This window comes from Aethalodelphis obliquidens, unplaced genomic scaffold (genome assembly GCF_003676395.1).
Source record: "Aethalodelphis obliquidens isolate GAN/ISIS:26980383/991018 unplaced genomic scaffold, ASM367639v1 scaffold86, whole genome shotgun sequence".
Lineage (NCBI taxonomy): Eukaryota > Metazoa > Chordata > Mammalia > Artiodactyla > Delphinidae > Aethalodelphis > Aethalodelphis obliquidens.
The window spans coordinates 1106691-1127657 of record NW_020838030.1 but is presented as its reverse complement, the minus strand read 5'-3'; positions in this window follow the sequence as shown (position 1 = coordinate 1127657).

The following is a 20967-nucleotide window of genomic DNA, read 5'->3' as shown; positions in this document are numbered from 1 at the left end:
GATGGAGACACTGAGGCTCGTAGAGGGCGCATCTGCCACGGCCACACTGAAGTGGTTGAGCAGGCCCGTCTGCATGAATCCGAATGCCTCGGCCAGGCCTCCTCTGGGGACCCCGGGGAGGACCCTACCCCCAGCCGCCCCCACAAGTGGCAGGGGGAAGAGTGGGACCTGGTCTCAGCTGCTCCCTGGCCTCCTTCTGAGGCCCCAGGCAACCGACCTCTTCCTGCCATGTCCTCGAAGCCCCTTCCTCTGACTCCGGGTGGGGGGTCTGCACGCCTAGGGTTTGGTCCTCAGGGCGGGTAGGCTCTGCCCTGCACACCCTCATTCATCAAATGACCTAGACCCTGCCCCAGGCTTGCCCGAGACTCTCTCGGGGCCTCCCGGGGTCTCTCAGGGTCTCAGTTTCCCTCCATCAAATGAGGTTGAGGTGTGGCCTCTCAAAGTCCCTCTGGCTTCCTCTTCTGTCCTAAGAATCTCCTCAGGAGCTTACTCAGAATTCAGCCAGCAGGAGGACCCCCAAACCGCCACCTGGCCGCCTTTCCGGGGACTGGACGGCGGTTTTTATTTTCAGAGAGGAGGACGCTCGCGGGGGCTGCAAAGGGGAGTCAGGTGGGCCCTGCTTCCGACGCGGGGAAGCAGGGAGGCAAGTACGCCCACCTCCCACAGACAGACCGACCACACGCCCAGCTCGTCACTCACACCCTCTTTGCCCGTCCTACTGCAGCGAACAGAAATCTCCTCCACCCCAGGGTGGTCTCGGGAGAAACCTATAAAGGGAGACCCAGACATTGCAGGGGAGGCGGCTCCCCGAGCTCACTGAGCCAGCTCATTTCCCAGGAAATGGGGCCAAAGTTATTCTAGTAGGAGGACATGCAGTTTCCCAACAAAAAGCCAGAGGAGCGCGGACAGCTGGTGTGCGTGTGCGTGCGTGCGTGTGTGTGTGTTGGGGGACACAGAAAATTACTCCACGTGAGGGACAGTGATCCCTTCCTTCATTTTGCGACTTTCAGGTCAGAACCAGCAACACTGCCCAACAGTCACCAGGGGGTGTGAACCCTGGACCACCCGGCTTCGGGATCCTGGGGAGTTGCCTCACTTTCCTCCATTGCCTCATCTGGAAGGTGCAGATCACAACAGTGTCACCTCCTAGGGCTGCTGGGGGATCAAATGAGCAGAGGTGCATGTAAGGTGCTCCTGGCAAGGGCCTAAGGGTTTGCTGTCATGATCGTGATTATTTTAGGTCAAACACCCTCCAGCCTTGAATGAGCACAAAGCCCCCACTGGCGTATGTTTATTTATGAAGTATAGACATGTGTTACTGAACTAGCACATTCCGTCCATTACAAAACACATACTCAGAATGGAATTTTTAAAAGGATCATGAGTGGATACAAGCGTTACCATCTTTTCTTTGCTCCCCGTGCCCAGCCCAGAGCTCTTCCTCCACCCAGAGAGACAGCTGAGGGGCCGGCCAGGGGTTGGTAGCCCAGACCCCGTCCCTTGGGCTCTGGGACCAGGCCGTGAACCCTCTAGGACGCAAGGTATCCAACCTCCCGCAGGAGGAGCCCAGGCAGGCGTTTGTGTTTTCTTTAACCTGTAAGCCTTGTACCAGGCACGGTTCCAAGCACTTCCCCTACATTAATTCCTCAACAAGGAGAGTTTCTATGTTAACTTTGTTTTAGCAGATGGGGAACTGAGGCACAGAGGGGTTAAGTAGCCTGCCCACATTCACACTGTGGAAGGAACAAGCCACGCTTTGAGCCAAGACAGCCTCCAGAGCCCGGGCTCTCATCCACACTAACCGTGGCCGGCCTCCCCTCGGGCTCTCCCCGAGGGCCTGCTGCCCTAACAACAGATGCAGAGACTGAGGTGGAATGAGCTGCCCTGAGCCAGGCTGGGAAGTGGTTGGGATTCAAACTCAGGTCCCTCAAACTTCCAAGCAGGAGCTCTTCACCACCCGCTGAGCTGCCTCAGGAGACCCTGTTTTGAGAAAAGCACAGGAAAGGGAGTCCTGAGGCCTTATTCTAGCACCGACTCTGCCAACGGCTCACTCAGGCAATTTCGGGCAAGTCCCTGCAGAGGGTCTAAGTTTCCTGTGCCCTCACGGCCACACCCTGCACAGGCTGAGTTGTCGGCCCATTTTACAGAGTGGGAAGCAACTTGTCTGAGGTTATACAGTGAGCAACTGGCAGTCCCTGGATTTGAACCCGGGCCGTCAGAGCCCTCCTCTCTAATACAGCGGGTTGGAGGAGAGAAAGAAGCCTCCACCACAGAAGCTTTAAGAAATGGAACTAAGATATGAACAGCAAGTTAGGACCCAAGGCAGAGTGCGCCTGGCAAACAGTATGTGCTCAGTAAGGGTCTAAGGAAGGAAAGAAGGAAGGAAGAGGCCCACAGTGGACTCCAGCCAGGCAGGCACCAGGCTTCTCACCAAGCAGCTGGCCCTGCCAGGTCCCTGTGAGGACAGGAACCTGCAATGTTTGGGGGCCATCCCAGATGCACGGTTCACAGAGTGCACCTATTAGACTAACGAGGGCAATGTTTTCCACCCTGCTGGCTGCCGGGCAGCTCGTTGGTGTGCCCAGCCCGGGCTCAGGAGAGGCTGTCGTCTTCCAAGGGCAAGGGCAGGGCAGGACCGGGCCCTGTGGAGCCTCCAGAATTCCAGGCTCAGCCCCGTTAGAGGAGCCACACTTCCCGCTGTGCCCGCTGGTACCCACCTACCCACCTGGACTGCAGAAGCCACCAGCGGGGTGGTGAGGGGGGTTGTGGAACACGGATGCTTCTCCTCACACTGCGTGGACAGCAGAGGGCACAGGCATCCCAGAACCCATCCCACAGCATCCTTGACCTCCTCAGTTTGCACACCCCTGGGACGGGAGTCTGGCCACCTCTCAAGACGGTCTCGGAGTTGCCCTGCAGGGCAGCGGAACGAGCCTGAATTGGCTGCCTCAGAGCACATGCAGGCTCCAGCGTCAAACAGACCTGGGCTCAAGGACTTAATGTCTCTCTTTCTCAGTTTCCTGATTTTAAAATGGGGAGAGAAATAGCATCTATCTCGAAGGGTGGCTGTGAGAATTGAAAAGGTTAACATATGCGGAGCACTTAGGACAGTGCCAGGCACCGAGTAATCGCTCTGTAAGTGCTAGTTATCACTACTGCTACTACTACTATTTCTACACATGCGATCATCATTCTGCTTTAGCCACTTACCACCTGTTTCTCTCTGACCCTCAGGCCTCTCTTCTGAAAAATCGGGATAATTACTCTTTCTGCCTCATGGGGTTGCTATGAGGATTAGATGTGCTAACACCTGCTCACTTAAACGACCACACAGTGCCGGGCATATAATCAGTGCTCTGTATCATGACCCTGGGGCCTAGGGTCAGAAGAGTTCAAGTCTCCAAACTCATTGCTGTGTCACCCGGGGCAACTAACTTAACATCTCTGAATTCTGGTTCCTCATGGCTTGGGATACAGCAGGTGGTCCATAAATGTGGTCCCTTTACTGCCTTCTCGGGTGTGTTCCCACACAGAGGCCCCTGCCTGCAGGGTGGCCCCAGAGGTCACTGAGACTGCAGAGGGGCCACCTAATCCGCTGGAGGCTCCACAGGTGAAGGACACCCCTTGTTTCCCCCAGGAAAGCCCACAGCCATGGCAGCCTCTCAGGCTCAGAGAGGAAGCACCTCCAGTATCTAGAAGAGGGCATTTGAATTAAATCCCAGTGGGGTCAGAGGGCAGACAGGACTCCGCGAGGCTTCTGTGAGGCCTGGGTGTCCAGTCTCTTGCCTGCATCTCACACCCCACTCTCACCTGGTTACCTGGCTCCCGCTCGCTCCCTTCCATCTGCCAGGAAGGCGTGCCCCAGCCCCACTCTGCCAAGTGCCCACACTCCACTCCGCCCTCCTGGCCTTACATCAGGCACCGGTCCGTGCCTTCACACACAGGATGGCGCCAAGGAGGCCCTCATCCACACTGAGACTTCCCCAGGCCACGCAGCTGGCTTCCGACCCCGAGTCATCTGCCCCTAAATCGCTTCTGCTCTGTTAGACTCTGATCTCACCTCTAGCTCTATCCAGGGCACACAGCAACCAGCGGGGCGGACGCCAGCGGCAAACAGCCAACTGGCCGTGTCGGGACAGCCCAACAGCACCCTGCGCGTGTGCGCCACTCCGGCCTGGCCCTGTGGCTCTCTGTGGGTGGTCTGGCCTCCTCTCCCAGGTCCTGTCTCCCTGAGGCCTGGGCCACGGTTAGTCCCTGCCTTAACCCCACAGCCCTAGCACAGGGTCCTGCACATGGCAGGTGCTGGGTCCCACACCGGGGGCAGGGGACACGGAGGTTCCACATCCCTGTCCGTCAGGGGGCTGACCCGTGGTAGGCGAGGTCGCAAGGACAATGTCCGCAGGGGCTGGGAGGGAGGGCGCCGGGTGTGGCTGAGGGCCTTTGCTATTTAGATGAGTGGTCAGGGAAGGCCTTTCTGGGAAGGAGACAGTTATGCAGGTCCTGGAGGCGAAGAAGGAACCAGCCAGGGAAGGATCAAAGGGAAGGGAGATGCAGGCAGATGGAACAGCCTGTGCGCACCCCCTGAGCTGAGGCTGAGCTTGGGGAATTGGTGGGTTGGAGGGAGGGAGAGCCTGGGGCAAAGATGCCATGAAGAGCCCTGGGCCAGGAGCTTAAACTGTCTGTGAGGATGACAGGAATCAACTGGAGGGTCAAGCAAGGGAAACGACAGCACCTGATTTCTATTTTGAAAGAATCCATCTGGCTGCTGAGTGGAGAACAAGTTACAGAAGGGGCCCCAGGGACGAGGGAGGGAAAGATTTCCTCCAGTAGCTTGAAGTACGTAAGGTTTAACTTCACAGCGGACTAGAGCAGCACGTGACCCTGTTCCTCTGAGACAACAGGACTTCTGGAAAACTGAACTTTTCGAATAACAAAGCAGAAGAAGAATAGTGGGCCCCCGCCAATCAGCAACGACAATCTACAGAGCACATAAGCGCACAAGCCACGCAAAGCTGCGGTCACTGGCCAAAGTTCCAAAAAGTTCTAATAGCTATAAATTCAACTGAAATAGTAGTTCACATTTCAAAATCAGATTCCATGTAAAAATCTGGGTTTCTGGCTTCTTTGGAACATTTCAGAACTCTGACAGCTGCGGGTCTGCACTTGGTCAGGGTGCAGCGTCGAGGCCACTTCTTTCAGCCGGCGCATGTGACTCAGTTTGCTGCAGTCCCCACCTTTCCTTACTGCTCCCCAGCCCAAGTGCTGGTTACTTTTATGGTCCGCAAGGCATCTGAGTTTGTGATTCCTGTCTTTGTTCTCAAACATTTAAAGGTCTAATAATTCCAAGGCTTGGTGAGGATGTGTAGTAACTGGAATTTTCGTCCTCAGCTGTGGCCGTGTAAATTGCAAAGAGTTGTCACTTTGGAAACTACTTGGTAATTTCTAGCGAAGCTGGAATTGTTTTGTAAATTGAAGACATGCATTTAGCATAATCCAGCAATTCCTATCCTGGGTTTACACCCTAGAGGAGTTTGTACCCATGCTCACGAGAGGACACCCAAGCGCTAGGTGCCCTCACCTGGAAATAGCCCAGGAGACAAACAAACTGTACTACAGCTCCACACCAGACACCATACAGTCATGACAGTGAACGGGGTACAGCTACGTACAACCTGAGTGAATGTCAAAGACACAACGTGAGCGGAAACAGCAAGTTTCAGAAGAATACAGGCAGAACAATTCCATTCCATTTATGTACCGCGCCCAAACAGAACAAGAAAAATATAAGCAATTGAAACCAGGCAGGATCCTATGGGGCCCTCCAGAACACAGAAGCCTTTCCGGGTCCCCCATTTCTTATTTGCACGATAAAGGCTTCGCCTCCTAGACCTTCCAGAGTACCAGTGGGCAGATTCAAACAGTTACCAATCAGGGAAGTAAGGGAATGCAGAAACAAGGGAGAAGCAGTCAAGAAACAATAGTGTAGCTATTAAAGCACGATCCTGGTTCCTCCTCAAGGGATATACTTAACCATATCTTTGAATTCTTCTGCAGGAACTAAGGCCCCACCCAGGTGGAGGATGGTAACTTCAGGCTGAGCCCAAGATCCCTGGAATACCGCCCTGCTACTTCATCAACGACCAATCAGAAGAAAGTCACGCACCCTGCAGCCCTCACCCCAAAGTTTGCCTGTTAAAAACTTTGCCCTGAAAATCATCAGGGAGTTCGGGGTTTTTGAGCGCGAGCCACCTCTTCTCGTTGCGTGGCCCTGCAATAAACCTTTCTTCGCTCTAAACTCCGACGTTTTGGTTTGTTTGGCCTCACTGTACATCAGGCACACGAACTTGTGTTCAGTAACAGAATTGGGCAGCGGTGGTATGATTAAGAAGAAAAAAAAGGAATAATGAACACAAAATTTCAGCTCCTGCTTTTTCTGAGGGAGGGAGGAAAATGTGCAGGTTCTAAGACAGTGATAACGCTGGATTTCTTAAGCTGGGCGGCAGACATGCACAGCCTGCTCTACTATCATTAGTTTAAATTCTTGTTAACAATACAAATTATTTCTGATTTTTTAAATTTTTTAAGATATATTTTGTTGAAGACAAATATAATTAGGGGAGAATGAACTGTGTGCAACTCAGGTGCTCACTTCAACGCATTTTTATATTTGTGTTTGCCTTTGTAATTATCCCTTGAGCAAGACATGGAACGTTTTCAGCCCCCCACAAACTTGCCATGTGCCCTTTGCAGTTCCTCCTCATTCCTCAGAGGCAGCTGGTGCTCTGCTTTCTTTCCACACAGGTTTGCTCTGCGTGTCCTAGAGTTTCGCAGAAATAGATTTGCCCAGCACATGCATCGTCTGGGTCTGGCTTCTCCCTCTCAGTGTGCTTCTTTGGAGAGTCACCCATGTGGTCATCGACAGTTGATGCCTTTAATTGCTGAGCCCTGTCCATTGCATGGGTGTTGCACAGCGGACCCATCCACTTGCCCGGGGATAGACACGTGGGTCGTGCCCAGGTTTGTCTAACATGAAGGAAGCCACTGCAGACATTCTTGTACAAGTCTTCGTATACCCATATGTTTTCATTTCTCTTGGGTAAATAGCTAGGAGAAGAATGATTCAGTCATTCCCTGGATGTCTGCTTAGTTTAAAGTAACATAAAAGTCTCCTTAGTTGCCTTACTTTATAAGGAAGTTCCTGACTGTTCTCCAAATTATCTGTACATTTTCTATTTCCTCCATCAGAGGATGACAGTTCCAGTTGCTCCATACTCTCACAACACTTGGTGTTGTCAGTTTCAAAAAAAAAAAAAAAAAATTTTTTTTTTAGTCATTCTGGTGGGTATATCACAGAATCTGGTAATAATTTTAATTCTATTATTTTGTATTTCCTTGGTGTTGACCACCACTTTATGTGCTTATTGGCCATTAATACGTCTTCTTTTGTAGTATCTGTTCAGGTCTTCTCCCATTTTTTGTTTGGATTGTTCATCTTGTTACTGTTGATTTGTAGTTATTTATATGTTCTCGGAATAAGTCCTTTGTCAGACACACACACACAGAGTGAATATTTTTTTCCAGTATTTGTCTTGCCCTATTAGGTTTGTCCCGTGGTGTCTTTTTTTTGTCAATGGTGTCTTTTAATGAGCAGAAAATTTGGATGAAGTCCAATTTTTCAGTTTTTTCTTTTAAGGTCAGTGCTGTTTGTGTCCTGAACAAGAAACCTTTGCCTTCCTAATGTAGCAAAGATATTCGGCTCTGTGTCCTCTGGAATCTTGGTTCTACTTTTACATTTAGGTCTATGATCCATTTCAAACTGCTTTTTAACATGTAAAAAGCTACGTATTTTAATGTATACAACTCAATGAGTTTGAGGATAAGTATACACCCATGAAACCATCACCACCATCAAGGCCATGTACATATCCATCATCTCCCAAAGTTTTCTCCTGCCTCTATTATTATTATTTCCAAATTGACTTTTGTCTATGAAGTGAGGTAGCAGTTGAGATTCCTCTTTTTCCACTCTGATATCCCATTTCCACATTTGTTAAAAGTGCTTTCCTTTCCCCATTGATTTGACTTAATAACTTGCTTTATTATTTAAAAATTATCATTTTTTCAACTGTTGTAATCCTCTTCTGTATGTGCATACTTACATTACAAAAATAACCTCCAACTCAGTGCCTCCTCTGCGGAGGCATTGTGCTCAGTGCCGTGGAGAATGTAGTGACCTGATAGCCCTTCCCCACCCTTGATGAGCTGACAGTCCAGCAATGAGACCGAGGTTTCTGACTTGTGAGGAGGGGGTTGTGGTTTCTCATATTCAGAAAGATACAAGGTGGAGGAGGATTGATTGAAACCAGCTGCCTAAACACAGGCTGGGGAGGCCTTTCCGGGGATCATGTTCACATGAATGAGATCTGAAGATCTTAATGGGCCACAAGCTCAACCCACGTCAAGAATTTAAGGCAACTTAAGATCTCATTCACTGCCTCCATGGTATATACACAGTTTTTACTGTGTTCAGAAGAGAGGAAGGGGTCCTTCCCCCTGTACATCTCATAACTTCTCCCCTGTTCAATCTTGTTTGGGGGTCTTTGGCTCATCTCTGGGAGAGGGACAGAGCAGACAGGAAACATCAGGAGGGGGCTACAGAGAAGGGAGAGGGCTGGGGGTCCTGTCCTATGAAGGGCAGGAGAAAGGTGGGTCTGAGGCCCAAAGGGTAGAGCCGGGACACTTCTGTCTCCCAGGTAGGCACGGGAGAAGGACCCCAGTCCTAGTACAGTAAGTTTTATCCTAGGTGGGGATTGTCCAACCTGTCGATAGGATTCCCAAGGGGAGGGGTTGGCCCTGAACCTCGACAGGGCCCCTCTCCCTGTGGTACATCATTCAAAGGCTCCCAGGCTTCCATTCCTCCACGCCAAGCTCTGCTGACATGAAAGGACACCTTTGTCCTTGAGCTCTGTGGCCACGGGTCAAGGCCTGAGATGGGGACCCAGCCCTTCCAGGCTATTAACTGGAAGGACACTTGGTTTCCCTTCAGGTCCTGGGGCGCTAAGCGGGAGGCCCAAGGAAGCTCTGTGGAATGTGCCACCAGCCCCCTGGCTCTGCCTGGAATTTCATGGGGACATTTTGCAGTCACTAAACTTAGCACTGGGGACCTGTGGCCTCTGGGTAGGCCCAGGCGTGCCAGAGGCTGAGAATGAATCACAGTGAGCTGGCAGGAAAATATTCAATGGGCCAGGCTCTGGGGACACATCTCAGTCTGGGGGGAGGAGAGGGTCCTGACAGGCAGTCCTTAGACCCCTGGGACACTTGGGGTCTGTCCTGTCCTGTTGCCTTTGGTCCAGAGATTCAGTCCTTATCCCCCAGAAAAGAGTCCATACTCTCTGGGGAGAGGGTCTGATCAGAGTCCTTTACTCCACAGAGTCCATGTACATTTATTGAGGGCCCACCATGTGCCAGGCACCTTGCTACATCCTGAAGATACTGTGGGGATTTGACAGAAATTGTCTGGCCCTCTGGAGTTTAGATTCTCCTGAGGCAGGCAGACAGGTTCAGCCAAAGGGGGCTGTGGGAGCTGAGAGGAGGAGTCCCAACCTGGGAAATCCAGGGTGGTTTCCCGGAGAGGGTGGCATCGAAATGGAGACCTGGACGGGGAGGGGGAGCTCGGCTGGGGAAAGGGAGCACAGGCTGCTCAAGGAGACAGCCAGGCCAGGCTGTGGCGACAAGTGGGACGTGGGGCTGTCCTCTGATGGCCAGCCCAGTTGCTTCCCATGACACCTTGATGCCACTTTGACTTTTTGCCTGCTCCCTGGCCTGCCACGCAGGAGAAAGAGACCATTCTTTGGGGTTGGACAGGCTTGGTCTGGAATCCCGGCTCCCACTTCCTGACTGTGCGACCCTGGGCAAGCCAGCTCATCTCTCTGAGCCTCAGTTACCTTTTCTGTAAAATGGGGATAAAAGCAGGTCTTCTTTCCTAGGGTCGTGGTGAGCAATACTGACGTGAACATGACTGTGCAGGTCACAGGGCCTGGCGCTTAGCAGATCCTTGATAACAGCAGCTGTCTCCATCTGGCCTGTGGTCTCTACCCACATCAGCCAGTGAGCCTCCTGGGGGGCAGAGCAGATGTCCTGGTCTAGGGACGTGGGGGTAGATGCCTGCCGGGCAGGAAGCTTTGTTTCCCACACAGTGCCTGGCAAGTTGCTGAGGAGGTGCCCGGAGTGCAGGGGAAGGTTGTCCAAATGCCTGGATTGGAGCCACTGTCCACCTACCCAGCCTGCTCAGCACCCCGGAGGACAAAAAGGGCAGCCTCTCTTCTGTGGCCAGCAGCTGTCAATGACAGGACTCCTGTCATTGACAGGAGCTGCCTTTGGCCTCTCTTAGACATGGATGTGGCCCTGGTGGCTGCCAGCCCTCCGATGGACAGGGACAGCCTTCTGCCACCCTCACTCTGGGGACTGGCATGCACCATTGACCCACATCCGCCAACCCATCCCATGGGCTTATTACACAGGCCCGAGGCAGGTGTCTGGAGCCCCTTTGCTTTTGCTGTCTGCCTGCTCCAGCAAAATCTCTGGGTGGGAGGTAGGAGGCTGGACCCCACCCAGTGCCCAACCTCCTCCTGGGCGGCTGGCCTCAGGGAACTCTGACTTGTCATACCTTCCCTCGGGGCTGTTAAATTTTATTTTTGGGATTGACTGAGCACCTCCTGTATGACCCAGAGTTATCTCATAAATCTTACTCCAACAAACTGAGAGGTCAGGATTATCCCCTCAGTTTACAGATGGGGGATCACACGCAGAGAAGTGAGGCAGCTGCCCCGAGGTCACACAGCCAGGAAGGGGAGTCAGCTCAGCAGGCTGTCCAGGTGGGAAATGGTCATCACCAGCCAGTAAGAGGCAGAGACCAGGTTTGAACCCAAGCATGTCAACTGAGTCCAAGGGCTTTACAGAGCCAGGTTGCCCTTGGGGTCTAGCAGTGGAAATGGGCCAGACTGTGGACCCCGTTCCCATCCTGCCCTGCGGCCTGCACCGGCAGCACACACAGTGAATGCCTTATAAACAGGGTGGAATGCATGGAAGCCAGAGGGGGTGAGCGGAGATCCCCTGTCAGTGCCCTTGGCTGAGTGACTGGAACAGATACTGATAGGTCAATCTGCCCCAGACGCTTTCTTACTGTCATGTCAAATAGCACCCATCCCACTGCTGTGCTGGCAGGGGTGTATTGGTCTAGGGGTTGGCACTAACTGGACCAATCAGAGCCTGCCCTCCCTGGTCACCAATGATTGGCCCAGGCATAAGCAATCAAAATGGGGCCAATGAGTCCCAACTCAGGAATGTTTTTTTGAATTTGGGACCCAGAAAGTTGAGCTCAGATGCTCTAAAATGTGAAACTCGGGGGCTGCGGCAATCATGTTTCCACCTCTGCAGCTGTAGTGAGAGTGACAACTGTCTCCATCAGGACAGCTTTCACTTGCAGAGTCCAAACAAATCCGGCTTGATAAATAAAGTTATATTTTTCTCATGTGATAAGAAATCTAGAGGGAGGTGACCACAGGCATTGCTTCAGTCACTCAGTGGGATTAGAGCTGGAATTGTGTGATTTTCTTGCCTTTCCCTCCTGGCTGTAAGATGGTTGCTACAGCTCCAGGCATCATATCTGTACTCAAGGAAGAATGAAGGGGAGGAAGGCTAGGCCAGCTGTATTTTATGCCTTTGATCAAAAAACCCAGAAACTTTTCCAGAACCCACAGCAGATGTCTGCTTATGTCTCACTGACCAAAACTTTGTCTCATCGCTGCAGCAAAGGAAGCTGGGAAAGAACATTTAGCTGAGCACATTGCTGAACCAAATCAGGGCTCTTTTAAATAAGAAGGGATGCTGGGTGGACAACTGCCCACCTCTGCCCTGTGACAGTCCTCAAGCAGAGATGAGTGATGCACAGAGAGTTAGAGTGGCAACTCGGTGCCCGATTCTAGGTTTTGGTTCAACCTCCCCCCAACCCCGTGGATTCTGTGATTGCCTTAAACGCTACTTTTTGGACTAAGCTGGTTTCAATGGGTTTCAAATTAGCCCAGGAGCTACTCTAGAAGCCAGGTCCATGGCCCCCTTCTAAAGGCAGCATCTGCCTGGGAGCCTGTGCCCATCAGGGGCCATGATTTGGGTCATGTGATCACATTACCATGCCAACAATGGTTGGGCTACTAATCTGGGCCCTGGGACCTGGCATAGCAACAGTCCCTCTGGGGGAGGGAAATGAAATATGGTGTCTAGGCCCCTGGCTTCCTGAAGACAAAGGAAGGAGGCTCCGGGATGTGCCAGTGTGTCGGGTGGCAGAAAGCAGCCACTTCCCAACTGAGAGGAGCAAGAACTGTGAGGGACAGGAGGGGCATCACTAGGAGAACCCAGGAGGGGGCCAGGCTCAGCTCTGGGAGCCTCAGTTTCCTCACCTGTCAAATGGGACCACTAACAGTTCTCATCTCTGTTGACTGAAGATTAAATGAAGTCATGTAATAAAGTGCTTGGCATAGGATCTGGAACATGGTAAGTGCTCAATAAGTAGTAGTTTTTTTTTTTGTTTTTGCGGTACGCAGGCCTGTCACTGCTGTGGCCCCTTCCGCCGCGGAGCACAGGCTCCGGACGCGCAGGCTCAGCGGCCATGGCTCACAGGCCCAGCCACTCCGCGGCATGTGGGATCTTCCCGGACCGGGGCACGAACCCGTGTCCCCTGCATCGGCAGGCGGATTCCCAACCACTGCGCCACCAGGGAAGCCCAACAAGTAGTAGTTTTAACATTACTATTATAGTAGATACTCAGGAAATATTGTTGAAAGAGAAAAAAAAAATGATGCCCTAACATTAGCCTTGCTATAGCTTGGAGTCCAAAGACATGGAGTGCTGTGTGCTGGCCTGGGAGGGAAGCAGTCAGTAACCCCCAACCGTCATGGGCAGGCTCTGGTCAAGGGCAGCACGATGACTCCTTGTACTCTCTCCCTGTGAACAGCAGGTGACCTTCACCACCATGATGTGCTCCCAGAGGAGCTGTTGGACTGTCTTGGGTTGTACAGCCCAAGAGAAGCACCCCTTGACATCTCCACTCAGTGAGTGACCATCACTCAGAGAGATGGTCTCCCCACAGTGTTCTCAGTAAAAGGCACCTCCATTCAGTACAAAGGTTGGGCATGTTCGGCAGAGCCTCTTCTTCCCTCACTCATTATCTATCACAGGTCCCATGATTTCACCCCTGAAAAGCTCTCAGCTCTGCACACCTGTTTCTGCTTCCATCCCCCTACATTGGTCAGGTCAGTTGCTGTAACAAACAGCCCAGATTTCATGGCTTAGCGTGGTTCGATGATGGGGGCTCTGCTCCACATAGCCATTCAGCAGCCCAGGCTCCTTCCAGCTCGTGGTTCTGTCATCCCCTGGACCTTGGAGTCCTTCCCAGATCCTTGGCACGAGGTGTGAGGCGAAGAGAAACAATCTGAAGGATTGTATGGGAGGGTTTTATGACCGGGTGGGAAGTGGCCTACATGTCTTCCTACCACATTCTACTGACTACAAGTAAATCACATGGTCCCTCTGGACTGCAGAGGATGCTGGGAAGTGTAGTCCAGCTGAGTGCCCAGGAGGAACAGGAAGTAAGGTGAACACATAACCTTGACTCTCCAGAAACATGCTTATCCACACCCTCTCATCTCTTGCCTGGGCTCCCTGCATCCATGTTAGCCCCCTCCAGGCTCTTCACAGAGCGGCGGGAAGGATCTTTTCCAAGGCCAGATCTGATCATATCATTTGTTGGCTTCAAACCCTCCAGTGGTTTCCCATTGCTATCAGGATAAAGGCCAACACCCTTTCCTGCAAAATCATGTACAGACTGGACTGGCTGTTGCTGTCTTCTCACGTGGGGCTCCCCACACTCCGTTTCTCATAAATAAAAATCTCTGATTTTTCAACTTGGGAAATTAAGTGCTTTTCTAATTCAAGTTTTGCTAATTCAGTAGAAATAAATGGTCTTTATTTTTTCTAATTAAGCTGAGGATCTTTTTTTTAATTTTAGAGTTATGCGAAAGAATAGAATATGTTTGGGATTTTTTAGGAACTCAAATTCTGGGCTTGTTTCATCTTTCTCAGGTCAGGTAGTGTTGAACTAACTGTCTTTCTGAATCCTTCAGCGAACAGAGAGAACAGACTATCACCAGGCCCTGCTGCCCAAGGTCCCTTGGAATCTAACTGTAACCATCTTCGCAGCTGCAGAGGCTGGTGGGCTGGTAAACTGGCTCCCTGGAAGGAAGAAAGCTCTGACCTGCAGTGTTTGCCAATTTCCGTGGTGCAAAGACGTCCACTGGTGGATTCCAAGCTACTGGGTGACATCACTGAATGCAGAGTTGGAAAGAGACATGCACATGGACTCTCATGAGCTAGTAAGATCAGGCTCTGCCACGGGTTCCGACCCAGAGACAATTCCCCAAACATGCTGTGCGTGGTCTCACCTCCAGACCTTTCCTGATGCCATCCCCTCTGCCTGGCATATCCATTCATTCATTTATTCAACAGGTATCTACTGAGTGCTTTCTGTAAATCAGGCACCAGGCCTGCACCAAGAAATCTTCTCACTGGAGGCTGAGCTCAGGACTTTAGCAGGTGCTAGAGAAATTCTATTGTGCTGATGAGGTAACTGAGGCTGGATGACATGATGTATCAATCTGGATCACTGAGTTGGAGAGTGGAGAAGCAAGGATTCAAACTTTGCCAGTGAGAATCCAGCCCAGTGCTTAAGCATGCTAGTCTGCTCTTTCTCTGCCTAACAAACTCCTGTTCACCCCTCAAAGCCCTGCACAAGTGTTACCACCTTTCTGAAGCCCTCCCTAGCCCCTGATGGACTTCTTATGTCAAAGCAGATTTAGACATGATGTGATAGAGAAATAAGTGGGGATGGAAGGGAGATTTTCTAGGGACTGAGGAGAGAGGACGTAGAGGGAAAGACCAGGAGATGATGGAGGGAGAAAGCAAGGAGCAAGCAAGAAAAAAAAGCAGCAAATGAGATGTCACATGGCTGCCGAAGATGTTAAGTACACCAGAAATTGAGTCATGGGTCTTCATCAGCCTTGTGAAACATGCTGCCCGGGAGTCACAGACTCAAGTTGCTACAGGGGCCTTGCAGAGGACAAGAATAAGTAAGACCGACCAGATTTACAAGGCATAAGGAGTAGTGGAGACGGTGCGCTGTCCAAAGGGGGCAGCCGTTGCTCAGGTCCAGCTGCCTGTGGCTAGAAAAGCCCATTTCCACCCCTTCCCCACCACCCCCCACCCCAAGCTCAGCCGTCTCAGCCAGTCTGTTTGTTGATTTCCTGAATCAGGTTGCATGGGGAGTGCAGCCAGCAGTCTGATGGGGCTGGAGGTGAGACAAGCGAGGGATCCAGGGCAGAAATTTAAAGAGGCACCCACCACTCCCTCTCTGATTCTGTGGGGAAATTCAGAGAAATCCAGGGTGCTTTTCTGTGCAAGTCCAATCAGAGAACCAGAAGGCAACACCTTCCATCTACACACACCACACACACACAGACACACACACACACACACACACACACGTTAGGGGAACCACTGACCAAAACCACCCACCCTGACCAGGCACGATAGTAACCACTTGCATGAGTTATCTTACAACTGGAAGTCCTGGTAAGGAATGCAGAACTAACAAGCTACCACCAACCAGAAGAATTTGGGAAAGGTCAAAAGAATAGAGGAGACGTAAGTCCATATGTCCTACCAACCAACCTCCCAGAGTCCTTCGCGCTGGAATCCACCTTGGCTGAGTGACGCGTGTGCCACCAGCAAGGACCCTGAGTCAGAATGATTGGCCAGAGACAACCCGGAAACTAACCGTTACCATGAAACCTGACGGCGAGCCACGTGGCGGGGCAGTCCTCCGGGGTTCCCTCACCCTGCTGCTCTCCGCCCGGGCGCCCCTTCCCCATAAAGTCTTTTGCTTTGTCAGCACGTGTGTCTCCTTGGACAATTCATTTCCGAGTGATAGACAAGACCCCACTCTAAAAAAAAGACCCCACTCTAGGGCCCTGGAAAGGGCCCCCTTTCCTGCAACACACACAAACACATTTTTTGACCTATGAGAAAACTGAGGCCCAGAGAGAGAAACGCCTTTGTCTTTGCTGTTCCCCCTGTCTGGAATGTTCTTCCAGCCTCATTGCCTAGCTTGCTCCCTCTCACCACTTGGCATCACCCCCTCCATGACTGCCCTGCCCACACGGTGCTCAGTACCTCGGGCAGCGAGGGAGAGTCAGGACTGGAGATTGCATTGGCTCTTTGCTTCCTGGCTGTGTGGCATTAGACAGGCTGCTCTAGCTGCTCTGGACCTTGTTTCCACTTCTGCACCTTGGGTTTAAGACATTCCTTTTTTTTTTTTTTTTTGCCACGTGGCTTGTGGGATCTTAGTTCCCCGACCAGGGATCGAACCTGTGCCCCCAGGAGTGGAAGTGCAGAGTCCTAACCACTGGACCGCCAGGGAATTCCCACTAAGACCTTCTTTAAGAACACTCATCAAGATGAAACGAGATGCTTGCACAGCACTTCCACAGTGCCTGGCCCAGACTGGATGCTGGACACACGTTGGTTAAAATGAAACTCTGAGAAGTGGTGGGCATTAAGGTCAGCCAGGTAATTAGGCTGGACTGTAGTCAACTTGGAGTGCCCAGCAGAGAGTGGGTGGGCAATGGGGAGTCATTGACAGTTCTTGAGCAGGGGAGTGACTGGCTGGCAGGGGAGTGTCATGAAGCTTATTCTGGCACAACTGTGCTGTTTATCAGTGTTTGGGTGAGGACCTTGGCTCCAGTGGAGATGTGAGCTGCCCACGAAAGGGGCCCTGTTAAGCCCTGGAACAAAGGCTTTTCAGCAGCCTTTGTGGAGCCAGATTCCTGCTGTCCAAACCACCCAACTTCCTGCTCCCAACCTGCTGGGAGCTGCGGGAGGCGCCTTTATCCTCCGGTAATGAGCCAGGGAAGAGATGCTAATTCATCTGCACTCCCTGGGCCACTCCCTAGCCCCATGTCCACCCACAAACCTCTGCCAAAGGTCCCTGCACAGGCTAATAGGATTGGTTCTGAGTTTAGCTAGGCAAACAAGGCCCGAAAGGGCCCATTTTGATGGTTAAATGTGCCATTAACCCTTTGTTTGCACTTCAAGTTCCAACAAGCTTTAGATAGTCAATCTGACATTAACCCTTCATCTTCGGGTAAGGTTTCACAACCACCTGTGGGCACCTGACAGCTATCAAAGGACAGAAATTAGCTGGATCTCCAAGTGTAAAATCCCAAAGTCTCAGTCTTATCGAGCCCCTCCCTTTGTAGTTAGCAAACTGCCACCTAGCGAAGATAAGGAACACTTTCAAGGTCACCTGGCTAATTTAGGGTCAGGGCTGGGATACAGCTGACTTACTCGATTGTCAACTTTTAAGGTACACTGTACAATAAAATTGATTTGCAATAAAACCTTTGTAGAACTGGCAAACAAAGGGGCGCAAAGTCAACGAGGCTTGTTTTCAAAGCCTATCTTTGAGTCAGCAAGATTAAAAAAAAAAAAGGCTCTTTATACCATGATACCAGGTTCATAATTCAGAAAGATTATTTTTATTAATCTGGCTGGTTTTAAAGTTGAAGACTTCCATCTTCTTTAAAGTTACTATTTTTAAGAGAATAATTGAGCTTGGTTCTTAACATTTATGGCAACGGTTTGGCAAAGGATCTACAGTTTCTGTAGGTGGGCTGAAACAGCTACTCGAGGTCACCAACTGGCTGATGACTTAGCAGTTACCATCCAGCATGTCTTCCCGCCGACCCTGCGGGGCTCAAAACACACAAGTTCAAGGGAAGAAACGGGTCCAGGGCAAGCTCTGCCCATCTCCCCACTGGGCACATGTCTGTGCTTTTCATGAGTCTTTGTGGGGCAGGAGAGTGAATAAGACTCAGCCCCGATATCAAGAAACTCAGGACCATCTCCTTATTCAAACCAAACAAAGCTCACATTCTAGGTCCCAGCAAGTCTACCTCTGGGCCTTCTGGTCTACCCCCCAGAAAATTTTGCATGGGTGCACAGGCAAGTTCAGGGTGGCATACTTGCAGTGACAAAGATCAAGAGCAGCCTAAATGACCTTCAAATGGCTTAATAACAAAGGGTATGTCCAAACAATTCAGCGAGGCAGGCGCTAAGAGAATGGCGTGCAGGACTTCCCTGGTGACGCAGCGATTAAGAATCCGCCTGCCAATGCAGGGGACACGAGTTCGAGCCCTGGTCCAGGAAGATCCCACATGCTGCGGAGCAACTAAGCCCATGCGCCACAACTACTGAGCCTGCTCTCTACAGCCTGCAAGCCACAACTACGGAGCCTGCACGCCACAACTACTGAAGCCCGCGCGCCTAGAGCCCGTGCTCTGCAACAAGAGAAGCCACCACAATGAGAAGCCCGTGCACCGCAACGAAGAGTAGCCCCCGCTCGCCGCAACTAGAGAAAGCTCGCATGCAGCAACGAAGACCCAATGAAGCCAAAAATAAATAAATGAAATAAATAAATAAACAAAAAGAATGGAGTGCAGTCCTGCACACCAATGCAGAAGGATCCAGAGGTATTGGCAGGCGAGAAGAACAAGAGATAGAACCATTGGGGGCATTCATGCCGGAGAAAATAAGCGTTCACTTACCTGAGTGTGTATGTGCAGAAAATATCTCTGGGAGGACAGGAATGAAACAAACGGGTGGTCTCCGGGGAGGGAGAGTCCACCTAGGGAGAGAAAGAGTCTGGCTTTTAGTTGTAAACATTTTTTTTGCCGCTGGCCGTTTTGTTCACCATGTGCAGGCATTGTCTTTTAACTAAAAAAGTTATACTTATCCAAGAGAATCGAAAATATATGTCAGTGCAAAAACTTGTGCACAAATGTTCACAGCAGCATTAGTCATTATTTTGTCTAGCATTAGGCAAAATGTGGAAACATCCCAAATGCCCATCAACATGAATGCATAAAGAATGGATGGATAAAGAAAATGTGGTCTATCCCTGCAATGGAATATTTTTCAGCCATAAAAAGGAATGAAGCACTGATATAGGCTCAACATGGGTGAACCTTGGAAACATTATGCTAAGTGAAAGAAGTCAGACATTAAATGCCATATATTGTATGAAATAACCAGAATAGACAAATCCATAGATAGAGAAAGCAGATTAGTGGTTGCCGGAGGAAAGGGAAATGGGGAGCGACTGCTAATAGATATTGGGTTTCTTTTGGGGGTGACGAAATGTTCTAAAATTATATAGTGGTAATTGGTGCATAACTGTGAATACGCTAAAAACCATTGGACTGTATATCTTTAAAAATTTTTATTTATTTATTTTGGGGGCCACAATGTGTGTCTTGCAGGATCTTAGTCCCCCGACCAGGCATCGAACCAGGGCCCCTGCAGTGGAAGCACGGAGTCCTAACCACTGAACCCCCAGGGAATTCCTGAAGTGTATACTTTAAAAGGGCAAATTTTATAATATATGAATTGCATCTCAATATAACAGTTGTTTAAAAGAGTAGTTACTATACCTAATAGTTTCCTAAGCCTGCGTAACAAAGTACTAAAAACTGGGTGGGTTAAAACAACAGAAAGGTATCATCTCATAGTTCTGGAGGCTAGAACTCCCAGATCAGGGTGTCAGCAGGGCCCTAGGGGAGAATCCTTCCTGCCTCTTCCCAGCTTCTGGTGTTTGTCAGCAAACCTTGCTGTCTCTTGGCTTATAGAGGCATCACTCCAATCACATGGCCCTCTTCCCCTGTGTGGCTTAATATCACCTTCCCTTTGTACGTGTCTGTGTCCAAATTTCCCCTTTTTATAAGGACACAGTCATATTGGATCAGGGGCCAGCTGCATTAACTCATCTTAACCTAGTTAAATCTTCAAAGACTCTATTTCCAAACAAGGTCACATTCACAGGTACTTGAGGTTAAGACCTCAATGCATTTTTGTGGTGGATACAATCTAACCCATAACACTAAGTCTGTAAATGCTTTTGATAAGGAGACTGTATCTGCCCAGCACAGGAGAGAGGCCGCATGCCAAGGAAGGTGCCCGCGAGAGTGTGATACGTTCAGGAGAGGGACTTCGGGCTGTGCAAGTTCAGGATAAACGAGACCTTTGCTGGGGGAAGCAGGGATGACTTCCTGGAGGAGGCATTAGAGTTGGGCCTCTTGTCAGGTGACTATAGAATCTGTTGTCTGAATCAGGATATTTTGGGGCTTCCCTGGTGGCGCAGTGGTTAAGAATCCACCTGCCAATGCAGGGGACACTGGTTCAAGCCCTGGTCCGGGAAGATCCCACATGCTGCGGAGCAACTACGCCCGTGCACCACAACTACTGAGCCTGCGGTCTACAACCCGCAAGCCACAACTACTGAGCCCGTGTGCCACAACTAGGGAGTCTGCGCTCTAGAACCCGTGAGCCACAACCACTGAAGCCCGCGCACCTACAGCCCATGCTCCGCAGCAAGAGAAGCCACCGCAACGAGAAGCCCGTGCACCACAGTGAAGAGTAGCCCCCACTCGCCGCAAGCAAAGAAAAGCCTGCGTACAGCAGCGAAGACCCAACGCAGCCAGAAACAATAAATAAATAAATTAATTAAATAAATAAAGCAGGATTTTTTTAGTCTATGGGGATGTTATTAATAATCACATTAGGACAACAGGTGTAAACCAGGACAGTGGTAGGTCAGTCAGATTCCATGGTCACCTTGGTCTTAAGAGATGGTGAGAATTTGAATATGCAAGGATGGGAGGAGTGGCGGTAAGAGTATTATCAGATGGAGGGAAGAGCAGCTGCGGAGGCTCAGAGGTGGGAAACTACCAGATAATGCAGGGAAGGGCTGAGTCTGAAGACACGGAGGCTTGGGAGGCTGGGAAGAGCCTCAAATGACAGTCC